The following is a 14673-nucleotide window of genomic DNA, read 5'->3' on the forward strand; positions in this document are numbered from 1 at the left end:
TCAGCTGAAAGCTCTGCATTGTCTTGCACACACTGCAGGGCGCTTTCTCTGAATGCATTTCCTTCTCGTTCTGTTCATTAAATTTTCTCATCTCTTTATTTTATTCTCCTCCCAAGAAATCAATATTTTTTGTGTGATCTTAATAAATTATTGATGCTCCCGAATGGAGCAACAGGGTTTGCAGCAAATGGTTTCATAAAATTCTGTGGAGGAAAATCTAATCTCCTCAGGAAGAGGTTTAATAATGAGCTGAGTGAACTGTTTCTGTTTACAGGGATGAAAGGTGATGGGGCTGGTAATCCAGAGGCTGGCACTAATCTTTGGGGACACGGAGTAAATCCCACCACGGCAGCTGATGAAATTTAAAATCACTATTTAATCAATCTGGAATTGAAAGCTGGTCTCAGTAATGGCGGCCTTGAAACTACAGTCGATTGTTGTAAAATATAATCTGATTCACCGATGCAGAACAGATAAATAAGTCTGGCCTCCTTAACTGGTCTGGCCTACATGTGACTCCAGACCCAGAGTAAGAGGTAAGAGAACTCTTACTCGAGCTCTGAAATGGTCAAACAAGCCATTCTCAGTTGAAGGGGAATTAGGGAAGGGCAACAAATGCTGGTCCTGCAGGCGACACCAACAGCCCATAAAAAGAAGAATAATTGAGTGGAAAGAGAATGGCCTGGTAACGGACTGAGAAACTGGACCCTTCTTCTCCTCCAATAACAAGGCTGAGGAATGGCCTGATGTTGGGATTTAAATCAGTGAAAGATTTTGAAAAAAATCATTTGGATCAAATGGGACCAGAGAAGTGCAGATAAGAATTTATCTCACTCATACATGCCATTGATGGTTGGTAGTTCCAGGGCAATGATGTACATCCGACCAGTGTATCAGCGCATCCTAAGAGTGTGAGGGAAATTCCATCAGTAATACTTCCCCGACATCCTCCAGATTGAAGCGAGGGAGCATTCATGCCGATGACTGGGAGGACCTTGAAAATTGGCGAAACATATCCGCCAATCTGCAGCACACTTTAGTGAGGCAAAATGGCGGCAGAGAAGAAAGTAACAGAGAAGAAAGCTCTGTGGGCCGAGAATGGGCCTGTTCACTCACATGAAGACACAGAGCAGAAACTCACGGCCCTGAATGGATGTCATCCTCGAATCGAGGGACAGACAACGATAACAACTGCTTGTTACAAAATACCTATCATAAAAAACCACGTCCAACATTCGTATTGTTAAAATTTTCCACTCCCAATAGAATTTGAACAATTCTTGTTTGTTTATCCCTCTCTGGTCTGTGAGCTTCGCTCTACCTGAATGTGCTGACCTCTACCGGCCGCAATTCAGAACTTCAAAAGAGGGAAGACATTCACATCAAGTGAGGGTGTTGCAGGAATGGGTCAATATGAATAATTAATGCTGGGCTGTGATAGGATAGGCCTCGTAATTTAATTGTCAAATCCACGATAGAAATTACTCTTAAATTATCATTGAGTTGGCAGCATTTGCAATTTGCTATCGGCTAAAGCGTTGGAAGTTGGCTCGTTGGCTCGTTGGCTCGTTGGTCTTGGAGTATGATTCTCGCTTGGGGTCGGACTGAATATATCACTGCAGAATACAAGAAGAAACGATTACTCGATTTAAATTTCGGTTGTCCCAAAAAAGATACAGAAGGATACGAGACAGGAAATTTGCCAACAAACTGGAAGTATTTTGGGCGGCACGGTGGCTCAATGGTTAGCACTCCTCCCTCAGCGCCAGGGTCCCAGGTTCAATTCCGGCCTCGGTTCACTGTATGCAGTTTGCACGTTCTCCCCATATCTGTGTGGGTTTCCTCCCGTAACCGAAAGACATGCGGGCTAGGTTGATTGGCCATGTTAATTTGACCCCCGTGTCAGGGGGATCGTCAAGGTAAATGAGGGTTACAGCACCATGGCCTGGGTGGGAATGTGGTCGGTACAGACTCGATGCGCCAAATGGCCTTCTTCTGCGCGGTCGGGATTCTATGATTGGAGACGCTTAGCACAGCTGTATTTCATGGAAAGCTGGGTAAGTGTTGGAAGGTGAATGGACTTGAGAGAAAAAGATGAAATAGTTTGAGTTGAGGATCGTGTCGAGCAGTTGATCAATTGGAAAAAAATGGTCCCAATTTAATTTAGGTATATTATTTATTGAATTATCCCAGATCTACAAAGTGGCTCAGAGACTGGGAGACAAACAATAAATCGGAATCACAGTGTGAACAAAAGACAGAGTGATACAGAGTGCATCGTTCACTCATATACACCCACAGAGACTGACAGATAAACAATGAATTCCACTCTCAATTCCTGCATCACACACCAAGGGACACAGAATGGTTTTCACATCCATACACACAGAATAGTTACAGCACAGGAAAAAATAATCGGACACTTTGTGTCTGGGAATTGTCATCTCCATAAAAGCTCAGCTATCGCAGCCCACAGCTGAAAGCACGGCAGCAAAATTTGCAGAAGACACAATATATGTCGTAAAGTAACTTGTGGAGAGGGGAGGACGTAAGGAGCTTGGAGATAGTTATAGACAGATTTTGTGCATGGGTAGAAACCTGGCAACTGGAATATAATGTGAAGTTATTCACTTTGTCAGGAAGAGAACAAAATCAGATTACTAGTCAATTCTAGAAGGGCAGCAAACTTCCCGAGATGCAAAGGGATCCCGTTCTTCGAGTGTACGAGTCACAAATATTTAGTATGCGAGAATAACAAGTAACAAAAAAGATAAATGGAATGTTTGCTTTGTTACAAGCATTTAATCATGTAAGAAAATAATGTTATGCTTCAGTTGTTTAGGTCATGAGTGAAGTATCTCGAATATTGTCTGAAGTTTTGGTATCCATATCTAACGAAGGATGTAAATGCGTTGCAAACGGTCCAGAAGAGATGACAGTTTGATAACTTGAATAGTTCGACAATGCAGAGGAGATTTACCAGATTGCGAAGAGGAAAGAATTTCCGCTGTTTGGGCATCTTTGCAACGGGGATACTCCGAGTCGGAGGTAACTTGTTCAAAGCACATCAGATCTTGAATGGTCTTCACAATTGCACGTGGAAATGCTGTATCTTCGTGTGAGTGAATGCAGAACAACGGGCACTTAAAGAAAACTGAGCTTCCTCTTTTCGGACGGCGAATTCTGTTCTCTCGGAGCGTTGCGCGACTTTGGAACTCTGCCTCAGAAGGCGGTGGAGGCGGGGATATTGAATATTTTTAGCCGGAGGTAGATGATTCCTATTTGGCAACAGAATCACAGGTCAACGGGGACAGATGGAAATGTGGAAATCGAAACATAAACAGATCAGCCATGATCTTAGTGAATGGCGGGGCAGTCTTGTGGGGCCGAATTGCCTTCTTCTGCCCTTATTTCCTCTGTTCGTGTGTCCGTCGCCTGATTGTAAATTTCCCCTCAACAGGACTGCTGAAACGCACACATATTCGCGGTTCACTCAGAGCACCGGAATTAAACTAATACATGGAAAAAATAAAATCAGACGGTGGGATTCCCAGATCTGTCAGACTGTATGGTTGTTTTTCGAGTCTTCAGAGATATTTTCTCTGCAATGAGTTCTCGGGAGCTCAACATTGCTTCGGCTTTCGCTCATTGTCGCCGTCTTCATTGCAAAGAATTATCTTTAAAAAAAACTTTCCGGGACTCGTCCGGGATTTGAACCCGAGACCTCTCGCATCTTCATACTGTGCCCAAAGCGAGAATCATACCCCTAGACCAACGAGCCACCCACGTTGGCCCTGCTACTGAAAACAACTTTTCAATGTATCCCAAAGTTTAGCAACTATCTTTTCACAACGCAATTGTTTATCAACTACCTTTTCTCAACGCATCAGAGATGTTAATGAGCAATGTTTCATTTCACTGTCTGTTCTGGTGAAGGTCAGAAGCAGTGATATCTGTTTTCACCACTCGCCAAGTCGGCCTGTGGTTGTGAATCACCAGTCCTGTGTGTAATGTCATTCTGCCAGTCAGTGAGTTTTAGTAGAAATTCGAAGTCATCCTGACTTCATCAGTGGCCTCATGGTTAAAGTATGAGTCAATGCGAATCATGATGTGATCAAATGAGTGTCTGTTTCAGTCTTTCTGCCGTGAGTTTTCATGCTGAGGAGAAACATGTGGGACATGGTCTGGGTTGTTTCACACTGCTCCATTCTCATAATTCCCTGACCTGATGGAATGGAAATTTCTTCTACTTGCAGCAGCTACATTTCCAGCATGTTCCATCTGGCTGATCATCCAGGAGCGCTGGTGAGGGAGACCTTCTTCCCCTGCTCTTCATGGACAGAAAATCAAATGGAAGGAGACTGTTGACAAGTTTCTGTGTAGTTGACGAGATGGTCGAATGGTCTGTTTATCGATTGTATTCTGCACGGGTGGTGCATAATGCCCTCTCATCATCGATCTATGGAACGTTTCATACATTGCTTCACTGCTTTTGAACACACGTAGCTGTGTTTTTCCACATTTTGTTTCCTGTCGGTTCTTCACGACAATCTCTGAACTGATGTGATTGGAGTCCCTTTCGCTGAGAGGAACTACAATCCCAACATTGAAATTTTGGTCCAATACTCAGGGTGTAAGACAACGAGAATCACATTTCCCTTTGAATATGCTGTGTTGTCTTCAATTTTCTATTACTCTCTCATGGTCTGCAAAGACAGCTCGTCTGCTTTGAGCGGAACATATACTGATTGGCTTAGCTCCTTGCATGTCACCGGCTCGTTGGTCTCGTGGTGTGATTCTCGCTTTGGGGACTTCAGAGAAACATAGAAGAAAGGAGCAGGAGGAAGCCATTTGGCCCTTCGAACCTGCTTTGCCGTTCATTACGATCATGGCTAAACCTCCAAATCAATAGCCTAATCCCGCTTTTTCCCATAACTTCTGATCCCATTCGCCCAAGTGCTATATCTCGCCGCCTCTTGAATGCATTCAATATTTTGGCATCAACTACTTCCTGTGGTAATGAATTCCACAGGCGCACTACTCTTTGGGTGAAGGAATGTCTCCTCACCTCCGTCCTAATTGGTCTACCCTAAATTCTCAGACTGTGACCCCTGTTTCTGGACTCCCAACCATCGGATAAATTCGAACTGCATCTATCCCGTCTAGCCCTGTTCGAATTTTATAAGTCTCTATGAGATCCCACTCATTCGTCTGAACTCCGGCAAAAGCAATCCTAACCTAGTCTCTCTCCCCTCATACATCTGTCCTGCCATTCCTGGAATCAACCTGGTAAGCCTTCACTGCACTCCCTCGAGTCCAAGAATATCCTTCCTCAGAAAAGGAGACCAAAACTGCACACAATATTCGAGGTGTGGGCTCACCAAGGCCCTGTATACTTGCAACAACATATTCCTGCTTCTGTACTGGAAACCTCTGGCAATGAATACCAACATACCATTTGCCTTCTTTGCCGCCTGCTGCACCTGCATGCTTACCTTCAGTGAATGGTGCACGACGACACCCAGCTCCCACCGCACACTCCCCTTTCCTAATTTACAGTCATGCAGGTCGTAATCTGCCTTCTTGTTTTACTTCCAAAATGAATAACCTCGCACATATCCAAATCTTACTGCATCTGCCATGGATTTGCCCACTCGCCCAACCTGTCCAGATCATTCTGAAGGATCTCTGCATCCTCGTCACAATTCACCCTCCCACTCAACTTGGTGTCATCTGCAAACTTTGAGGTGTTACAATTTGTTCCCTCATCCAAACCATTGATATTTATTGTGAATAGCTGGGGTCCCAGCACCGATCCCTGTGGCACCCCATTAGCTACTGCCTGTCAATTTGGAAAGCACCCATTCGTTCCTACCCCTTGTCTCCTCTCTGCCAACCAGTTTTCGATCCATCTCAAGATGGAAATATTGAGAAATCCTGAGGTGGGAGGGAGAGGTGCCAGAGGTCGTGGTACATATTGGTACCGCTGACATAGGTAGGAAGAGAGAAGGGGTCATGAGAAGAGAATATAGGGAGTTAGGTAGAGAGTTGGGAAGAAGGAACGCAAATCTAGTAATCTCAGGATTTCTGCCTGTGCCAAAGGAACGTGAGAGTAGTAACGGAGTGAGGTGGAGGATGAATGCGTGGCTGAGCGACTGGAGTAGGGGGCAGGGATTTAGGTTCCTGGATCATTGGGACCTCTTTAGGGGCAAATGTGACATTTACAAAAAAGACGGGTGGCACTTGAATCCCAGGGGGACCAATATCCTGGCAGGAAGGTTGGCTAAGGCTACTGGGGAGACTTTAAACTAGAAAGGTTGGGGGCAGGGAATCGTGATGAGGTGACTGAGAGCGAGGAGGTTAGACCACAAATAGAGAAGGATTGTAAACATTGTAAGAGGGAGAATAGACGGGTGATGGAGAAGGGGAGAGCTCAGACCGAAGATTTGAGATGTGTCTATTTTATCGCCAGGAGCGTAGTGAATAAAGTGGATGAGCTTAGAGTGTGGATTGGTGCTTGGAAGTGTGATGTGGCGGCAATTACGGAAACTTGGGGACAGGGATAGGACTGGATACTTCAGGTGCCAGGTTTCAGATGTTGCAGAAAGGACAAGAGGGAAGGAAAAGAGGGGTGTGGGGAGCGGCACTGCCGATCAGGGATAGTGTCACAGCTGTAGAGAAGGTGCAAGCCGTGGAGGGATTGTCTATGGAGTCTCTGTGGGTGGAAGTCCGGAGCGGGAAGGGGTCGATAACTTTGCTGGGTGTTTTCTACAGGCCGCCCAATAGTAACAGGGATGTTGAGGAGCAGATAGGGAAACAGATCCTGGAGAGATGTAGTGATAACAGGGTTGTCGTGATGGGAGACTTTAATTTCCCAAACATCGATTGGAATATCCCGAAGGTAAGGGGTTTGGATGGGAAGGAGTTTGTTAGGTGTATTCAGGAGGGTTTGCTGACACAGCATGTGGATAAGCCTACGAGAGGAGAGGCTGTACTCGATCTGGTACTGGCAAATGAGCCTGCGCAGGTGTCGATCTCTCAGTGGGGGAGCATCTTGGGGACAGTGATCATAACTCTATCTCCCTTACGCTAACATTAGAAAGAGATAAGATCAGGCAAGCAAGGAAAGTGTTTATCTGGAGTAAGGGGAAACATGAAGCCATCAGGCAGGAAATTAGAGGCGTAAATTGGAAGGAGGTATTCTCGAGGAAAAGTACCTAAGTAAGGTGGCAGATTTAAAAGGAATGTTTGTCTGGGGTTCTGCATGACAACGTTCCGATGAGACAGGGAGGCTTTGGTCGGTTACGGGAACCGTGGTGCATGAAAGCTGCGCTGAACCTAGTCAAAAAGAAAAGGAAAGCGTCCAAAAGGTTCAGAGAGCTCAGCGACGATAGGGATCTAGATGAGTGTACGGCTTGTAGGAACGGACTTAAGAAAGAAATTAGGAGAGCCAGCAGGGGTCACGAGAAGGCCTTGGCAGGTAAGATTAAGGAGAACCCTAAGGCGTTCTATAAATATGTGAAGAGGAAATGGATGAGATGTGAAGAAATAGGACCTATAAAATGTGAAGGTGAGAAAGTATGTACAGAACCAGAAGAAATAGCAGAGGTGCTTAATGAATACTTTACCTCGGTATTCACGGTGGTAAAAGACCTGGGTGGTTGTACTACAGGATTGCGGTGGACTGAAAAGATTGAGAATGTGGAAATTAAGAAAGAGCATGTGTTGGAAATTTTGAGTCGCATCAAGATAGATCAGTCGCCGGGACCGGATGGGATGTATCCCAGGGCACAGTGGGAGGCGAGGGAAGAGATTGCAGAGCCTCGAGCGATGACCTTTGTGTCGCCGATGGAGATGGGAGAGGTTCCGGAGGATTGGAGCATTGCGGATGTGGTTCCTCCATTCAAGAAAGGGAATAGGGATAGCCCAGGAAATTACCGACCGGTGAGTCTAACCTCAGTGGTTGGTAAGTTGATGGAGAAGATCCTGAGAGACAGGATTAATGAACATTTAGAGAAGTTTAGTATGCTCAAAAGTAGTCAGCACGGCTTTGTCAAAGGTAAATCGTGCCTTACGAGCCTGGTGGAATACTTTGAAAATGTGACTAAACACATTGACGAAGGAAAAGCAGTAGAAGTGGTTTACATGGACTTCAGCAAAGCGTTCGATAAGGTCCCCCATGCAAGATTTCTCGAGAAAGTGAGAGGGGATGCGATCCTAGGGGCTGTTGCCTTGTGGATCCAGAACTGGCTTGCCTGCAGAAGGCAGAGAGTGATTGTAGATGGGTCTTTTTCTGAATGGAGTGCCCCAGGGCTCTGTTCTGGGACCCTTGATGTTTGTCATTTTCATAAATGACCTGGATGAGGAAGTGGAGGGATGGATTGGTAAATTTGCCGACGACACGAAGGTTGGCGATGTTGTGGATGGTTTGGAGGGATGTCAGAAGCTGCAGCGTGACATAGATAGGATGCAAGACTGGGCAGAGAAGTGGCAGATGGACTTCAACCCGGATAAATATGTAGTGGTCCATTTTGGCTGGTCAAATGGGATGAAGGAGTATGATATTAAGGGTAAGATTCTTAGCAGTGTAGAGGATCAGAAGGACCTTGGGGTCCGTGTCCATAGGACTCTTAAATCGGCCTCGCAGGTAGAGGAGGTGGTTATGAAGGCGTATGGTGTGCTGGCCTTCATCAATCGAGGGATTGAGTTTAGCAGTCGGGAGATAATGATCCAGCTTTATGAGACACTCGTCAGACCCCACTTAGAGTACCGTGCTCAGTTCTGGTCGCCTCATTACAGGAGGGATGTGGAAATTATTGAAAGGGTGCAGAGAAGATTTACAAGGATGTTGCCTGGATTGGTTGGCATGCCTTATGAGGACAGGTTGAGGGAGCTCGGTCTTTTCCCCTTGGAGAGACGAAGGATGAGAGGTAACCTGATAGAGGTGGACAAGATGTTGAGATGTATAGATCAGGGGGATTCTCGGAGGTTTTTTTCCCAGGGCCGAAATGGCTGCTACGAGAGGACACAGGTTTAAGGTGCTGGGGAGTAGGTACAGAAGAGATCATAGATCAAAGAACCCTACAGTGCAGAAAGAGGCCATTCGGCCCATCGAGTCTGCACTGCTGCTTCACATCTCCAGGGTCCCGGGTTCGATTCCCGGCTCGGGTCACTGTCTGTGTGGAGTTTGCACATTCTTCTCGTGTCTGCGTGGGTTTCCTCCGGGTGCTCCGGTTTCCTCCCACAGTCCAAAGATGTGCAGGTTAGGTTGATTGGCCAGGTTAAAAAAAAAATTGCCCCTTAGAGTCCTGGGATGTGTAGGTTAGAGGGATTAGCGGGTAAAATATGTGGGGGTAGGGCCTGGGTGGGATTGTGGTCGGTGCAGAGTCGATGGGCCGAATGGCCTCCTTCTGCACTGTAGGGTTTCTATGATTTCTATGATTTCTCTATGAACCACAATCCCACCTCGGCCCTGCCCCCATACCCCTACATATTTTACCCGCTGATCCCTCTCACCAACGCATCTCAGGATACTAAGGGGCACTTTTAGCATGGCCAATCAACCTAACCCGCACATCTTTGGACTGTGAGAGGAAACCGGAGCAACCGGAGGAAACCCACGTAGACACGAGGAGAATGTGCAAACTCCACACAGACAGTGTCCCGAGCCAGGAATCGAATCCAGGTCCCTGGAGCTGTGAGACAGCAGTGCTAACCACTTTCCTGCCGTGCCGCCCCGTCAGGATTACTGCCAGGGGTCCCGCACTGTGAGGGGTAAGTTTTTGACTCAGAGGGTGGTGGGTGAGTGGAATCGGCTGCCGTCAGTAGTGGTGGAGGCAAACTCGATAGGGTCTTTTAACAGACTTCTGGATCAGTACATGGAACTTAATAGCATTGAGGGTTATAGGTAAGCCTATATACGAGCCGAGGTAGGTAGGGACATGACCGGCGCAACTTGTGGGCCGAAGGGCCTCTTTGTGCTGTATTTTTTCTATGTTCTATACTTCCCCCAGTCGCATGTGCTTTAATCTTGCACGATAATCTCTCGTGCAGGACTTTGTCAAACGCTTACTGAAAGTCCAAATATACCACATCAACTGGTTCCCCTTTGTCAACTCTATTAGTTACGTCTTCAAAGAATGTCAGCAGATTTGTCAAGCATGATTTCCCATTCATAACTTCATGCTGACTCTGTCTGATCCTGCCGCTGCTTTCTAAATGCTCTGCTATAAAGCCCTTGATAATGGATTCGAAAATTTTTCCGACATTTCGATGTTAAGCTTCCTGTTCCATAATTCCCTGTTTTCTCTCTACCTCCCTTTTTGAATATTGGAATGACATTCGCTTCCCCCCAATCAGGAAGGACTGTTCCAGAATCTATAGAATCCTGGAAGATGACCACCAATGCATCCATTATTTCGAGAGCCACTTCTTTAAGTACTCTGGGATGTAGATTATGAGGCCCTGGGGATTTATCCGCTTTTAATCCCTCCAATTTTCCCAGCACCATTTATCTACTGATATTAATCTCCCTCAGTTCATCCCTCTCACTAAATCTGGCATTCTCCAACATTCCTGGCATTTGATTCATGTCTTCTTTTGTGAAGTCAGAACCAAAGTATGCATTCAGTTGCTCGGCCATTTCTTTTCCCCCAATTATACAATCCCCATTTCTGTCTGCAGAGGATCTACATTTGTCTTCACCAATCTCTTTCTCCTGACGCATCTATAGAAACTCTAAGCGTCAGTCTTTATGTTTCCTGCAAGCTTACTTTCGTACTGTATTTTCCCCTTTTTAATCAATCCCTTGGTCCTTCTTTGCTGCATTCTAAACTGCTCCCAATCCTCAGACCTACTTTTTTTTCTTGGCCAATCTGTATGCTTCTTCTTTGGATTGGATACTGTCTCTAATTTCCTTTGTAGGACATGGATTGGCCCTCTTCGCCATTTTGCTTTTGTGCCGGACATGATCAATCAGTTGCTGCAGTTCCCCCATGTGTTCCTTGAATGTTTGTCATTGTCTTCCTTTCAATTAACTCTCCCCAATCTATCAAGGCCAACTCAAGCCTCATATCCTCATAGTGTCCTTTATTATGATTCAACACCATAGTCTCCGAACCAACAACTTCACTCTCCATATTGATAAAAAATGCTATCCTGTTATGGTCACACATCATGTGGAGATGCCGGCGTTGGACTGGGGTAAGCACAGTAAGAAGTCACGGGGTTACTCATCCCCAAGGGTCTTGTCCAGCTAGATTGGCAATGATTCCCTTCTCATTACACAGTACTCAGTCTGAGATGACTTGCTCTCTCGTTGGTTCCTCGACATAGGTTTCAAGAAAACCATCCAGTATGTGCTCCAGGAATACTTCATCTTTTCCACTGCGGCTCATTTGACTTGTGCAATCCAGTTGCAGATTAGAATCACCCATGATCACCGATATCCCCTTATCACATGCATCTCTAATTTCGTGTTAAATGTCATTCCCATTATCACCACTGCAGTTTGGGAGTGTATATATGACACTCACGCATGCTTTTTGCCTCTTGGTATTTCTCAACTCTATGCATACACACTCCACGTTGCCAGAGCTGATATCCTTTCTCACTATTGTGTTAATTTCCTCTTTAACCAGGAGTGACACTCCACCACTTTTTTCCTTTATATCTGTCCTTCCTAAACGTTGAATCCGCCGGGACATTCAATTCCCACCTGCAGCCGTATGGTAGCACAGTGGTTCGCACTGCTGCCTCACAACGCCAGGGACCCGGGTTTGATTCCCGTGCTTAGGTCACTCTCTGTGTGGATTTCGCACGTTCTCCCCGTGTCTGCTTACATTTCCTGGCACAGTCTGAAGGACGTGTTGGTTAGGTGCATTGACCCGGAAAGGCGCCGGAGTGTGGCGACTGGTGGAATTTCACAGTAACTCATTGCAGTGATAATTTAAGTCCTTCTTATGACTAATAAATTAAAATCAACTTTAAGCCATTTCTCCACAGAGAATGAGTGTGCGATAGGTCCCGGATTCAAATCCGGGACGAGCACTGACCTGTTGCCAGTTTTGGTCCCAACTGCCGATTGTTTATTTGAAAACAAATGTTACGTTTCAGACACGGGGTTTCCCTATTTTGAGATTAGGTTTTGGAACCTGCAACGCATTGCGGCGTCTTTCTCAAAACTGCACACGTGGAGAAAATGTGGAAAAGTTTTAAAGAATGTTATCCCACGTAGCGGACTGCAAACCTATCTCAATAAACCAATCGGCGGCGGCGTGGGGGCGGGGGGGAGGGGGGCGCAGGAGGGGCGGGGGTTGGAGTTTGGTTTTGAATTGATTATATTCTTGCTGAGGTGTTTTACTGAGCAGGAAGTGAATCTTTTTGATGTTGTTCGGCATTCCAGTCCAGAAGTAATGAACACAATTAGGTTTCAGAGAGGTTTTCTGCACTGAATTAGACACTGCGACTAGGGTGATCGGCATCCAAAGATACAGAAGGAAATGGCAGTTTTGATGTTTCTGGCCTCTACCATCTTCCCAGGCAGTACAATCCAGTCTCCCACCGTCCTCTGGATGAAAAAATATTGTTCCCTCAAATCTGCTTCATATTTTCTGACCCTCACCTTAATATTCTGTTCCCTTGTTGTCGAGCCTGCAAGTAAGATGAATAATTGGTTCCTATCCACCCTGTCGATACGCCTCATAATCTTATACGCGTCAATCAGGACTTCCCGCAGCCGTATCTGCTCTAAAGAAAACAACCCGAGCCGATCCAATGTCTCTTTGTAGCTCATATTCTCCAAACAGGAAACATCCTGGTGAATAGACTCTGCACGCTCTCCAGTGCAATCACGTCCTTATTATAGCGATGTGACCAGAAATGCACACAGTCCTCCAGCTGTGACCTCACCAAAGTATTGTCCAGCTCCAACTGAATCTTCCTGCTCTTAGAATCATACATTAATGCTCCATCCCTTACGCTCCCTGTATCTTAACAACTCACAGATCAAACGGCTTTTTCCACATCGAAAAACATTATTCACGGGAGCTGGAGCTTATCCTTGTATTTTCGAGGATCTAGGAATAACTGGGCGATCTAAGAATAGAACTAAAAAACATATAAAATCACTATATTGATTGACATTGTGCTAACATCAGGTTAGCAGTCGAAGCGTTGACCACGTGCCCTGATGGATCAGGTGTCTCACTTCGATTTTTCTCGTGATGGTTTGCAGGTTCGAGTCCAATCGCGGTCGCTTGTGTCAGGAATCTGGTGGAACTCCCAGGGAACAGAGTTCTTTCCCGTCAGCTGAAACACACCTTTTCCTCCAAGCATTGCTGGGCTCGTTCTCAGAATGCATTTCCTTGTTATTTTGTAAATTTAGTTCTCAGAGATGTCGGTATTTCTCCTCCTCCCCACCCACCACCCCCCGCCAACAATTCCGCAATATCTGTTTGATCGGGATACATTATTGATGTTCCTATGTAGAGCATTTTTTTAATTCAATTGGTTGATTGAAATTCTGTGGAGGGAATTATAATCTCCTTCGGAAGAGGTGTAACAATTAGCTGAATGAACTGTTTCTGTTTTCAGGGATGAAAGGTTATGTCACTGGGCTGGTAATCCAGAGGACCGCACAAATCTACGGGGACACGAAGTAAATCCCACCACGGCAGCTGATGAATTTAAATTCACTGATTTAATACATAGAAACATGGATATAAAATAGAAACAGGAGTATCCCATTCGACCGAAATAAGTCTGCAATTTTAAGCTAGTTTCAAAAACGGCGCCATTGAAATTCCCGTCGAATGTTTTCCCACAGTAATCATCTTCACAGAACAACAGAGAACATTTGACACAACAGAAAACATCGTTACAGAGCAGAGAAAACTTCCACTCAAGACGGATCAAATTTACAAAACGGGGAACACATTAACACAACAGGGAAGAATTTGACACAATCACAGTGAAGATCTCTTAACGGCAGAGTCCCAGTTCCACAACAGAGAGAACATTACACCGCAGAGAGCACAGTTACACAGCGGTAAATACATTTCAAAACAGGGCCTGTATTTGCGTAATAGAAAACATCTTTTCACAAATAATCAGTTTTTTCCACCTTCGTATCTTGATGGTTTGCTCGGCACCTTTTTCTGTCTGTCATTGTGTGTGTGTCCTGATAGTCTCTTACTGCTTTTCTGTGTGTCTTTCTCTGTCTGTTAGAGTCGGCGTGATGTTACGTGTTATTGTCCAGCCAGGGTGAGTTTCCCAACACGGAGGTCTTGCTTGAAATGAAAAGAGACAGTGAATCGTTTCCTGGCTTCCCCACAACAGTGATAGGGAGGAAAAGCTGAGCCCCCGGCGCTGGGTGGCGCAGCGGAAGCGTGCTAGGTCCTTAGCGAAGCGGTCGATGGATCGAAACCATCCTCTTGCTATCATATTCTCACTCACATCAAATGGAAACGTTCGGCTGCTGCCCAATGGGATATCTGTATTTTACAGACAGTTCATTTGCTTCATCATCTTGATCTCCATTACCGTGAACGTATTTGTGCAAGTTTAGCTCAGTTGACTGGACAGCTTATGAAACCAAACTCTCGTGATCAATTCCTGTATTTTCTAAGGACGTTCATGAAGGCCCCACCTTCTCAGCCTTGCTCCTCGCCTGAG

At 45.6% G+C, this 14673-nt stretch overlaps 1 long non-coding RNA gene across 1 annotated transcript in view; it reads right to left on the bottom strand.

The window, feature by feature from the left end:
* The window catches only part of LOC144485434 (uncharacterized), a 664084-nt gene that overhangs the window by 185033 nt on the left and 464378 nt on the right, over positions 1-14673 (bottom strand). The gene's annotated exons all lie outside the window — the stretch shown is intronic.

This window comes from Mustelus asterias, unplaced genomic scaffold (genome assembly GCF_964213995.1).
Source record: "Mustelus asterias unplaced genomic scaffold, sMusAst1.hap1.1 HAP1_SCAFFOLD_194, whole genome shotgun sequence".
NCBI lineage: Eukaryota > Metazoa > Chordata > Chondrichthyes > Carcharhiniformes > Triakidae > Mustelus > Mustelus asterias.